The sequence below is a fragment of the Neolamprologus brichardi genome, unplaced genomic scaffold (genome assembly GCF_056152115.1).
Source record: "Neolamprologus brichardi isolate AB-2024 unplaced genomic scaffold, ASM5615211v1 NODE_ptg000036l+_length_2141236_cov_1, whole genome shotgun sequence".
Classification (NCBI taxonomy): Eukaryota; Metazoa; Chordata; class Actinopteri; order Cichliformes; family Cichlidae; genus Neolamprologus; species Neolamprologus brichardi.
In genome coordinates, this window is record NW_028270138.1 from 1,686,145 (window position 1) to 1,688,101 (window position 1,957).

Below are 1,957 nucleotides of genomic sequence, written 5' to 3' on the forward strand. Positions count from 1 at the left end.
CAGCAGCAGGGAGGCCAATCGGACAGCCAGCATCTCTTCCCAGCCCCCCCGTCCCGATGGCTAGCAGAGAACGGGGGTGTGTTAAGACCCCATACCCTCCTCCTCCCGCTCAAGTGTAGTGTTGCTGCGTGTTGCTCTAAAGTGTGTTTAAAACAAGGGAGAGCATGGTGCTGCTGCCAGAGAGCAGCAGGTGTTAGCACGGCCCCTCCCGAGAACCCTCAATGTCTACATGGATTTAAAATTGAGAGGTGGGCACCGGCGCCAGAGGTAGGTTTGAATACACAGACCGTCTACTGGACGCCGTTAACGTGCCCACCCTCAAGGCCCTATATATATATATATATATATATATGTGTGTGTGTGTTATGAGAGTGTAAGTAATGTGGATGTCTAAGTTGTGAGATAAAATTGAGGCACAGGTGGCCAGAAGAGGACAGAGGGGGGGGGAATGTCTCCCCTGCACCCTGGTGACACACCCGCACCCCAAAGCCATACCTGTGTGGGTGGGTGTGGTGGAGCGGGAAGAGGGAGGCAGCCGGGGATGGGGAGGAAAAGAAGGGAGGGGAGGGTGTCCCTCCCTAGGGCCAGCTCCCCCGCTGACCCCAATAGGCACCCCCGTCCTCTGGTATCCACCAAGGCAAGGGAGCCCAGGCCCATCCAGACCGGGGCCTACGGCAGCAGCACCGCCAAGCCCCACAGGACCCGGGGCAGCCCACCCTACCCCACCGCAGAGGAAACTGTACCCACCCCAACATTCAATCATCTCCCAGACTACACAAGACACAGACACCCAGGTTAAGTTTATTCTCCACCTCTCCTATGTCTCTCCCCCACCTGCAGAGTGGACTCCTGCAAAGATGGAACAACCTCCCTGCCAGCTGAAGAGCCCCCCGGTTAGGCCGATGCACAAGAGGCCCCCTGCGCCAGGGCTGAGCCCCCGTGCACCCACCCGCCCACAACCTCGGCGACACACCGACTCAGAGTCCACAGAGGACGCAGCGTACGTGATGACGTCACAGCCCTTTACCTCCTTTACTGTCACTGTGATTAATATTTACACACGAGACACCTGCAGAGCTCTGACGCTAAGCTAGCCACATGTAGCAATGGGAATTGCATTTACCCGTGTGTTCCGCCCGGAGTCTTGAGAGTGTAACACCGGAAGGTGAGAAGTAGAGACTCATGACTGTTTATTAAGAGTTTAATAAAAGTTCACCTCGGAGGAGGGAAAGTTCAACCGAGCATCTTGTGGAGTTTATAGAGAGAACAAGATGAAACACCACACAGCATGCTAACGCTAAGCTAAAGCTAAGCTAAAGCTAAGCTAAAGCTAAGCTAAAGCTAAGCTAACGCTAAGCTAACGCTAAGAGCTCTTACAGACACGAGTTAAAAAGCTGCTTTTAGTTTGTGATCAGAATCCAGGACTGGGAGCAGCAGAGTTGATGGATGATTAATTACTGGATGGAAGAAGCTTCTCATTAGCAGTGAATCAGTGTGTGTCACTGAATGCATCGTGTGTGCTTCACGGCTCCATCTAGTGGACTGATAGTAGAGCAGCTGATGGCAGCTTCCTCTGCCTCACACTGCTGTCTGACTGCATTCAGCTGACACTGAGATGAAGCAGGAAAGCAGCAGCTGATATTTGGACAGCACACATGATGGAAAGGAGGATTTCAGTTGATGTGCACATGAATGATTTGTGTTTCCTCTGCAGGTGAAGGTAGAAAGTGTGTGTGAGCTGATGTGAATTGAGCAGCATGGGTCAGAGTGCAAGCAAGAAGGAGGGAGTCCCTCCCTCTAAAACCACTCTGTGGGGGGAACATGAGAGCCAGACCAAAGCTCAGAGGTGAGATGACCATCTCTAACTGTCCATGACTCTTCTCCATGTCACAGCTCAGCACTCACATCACTGCTCCATTATTATTCACAGGAACCAGCCTGGACCTCCATCCAGCTC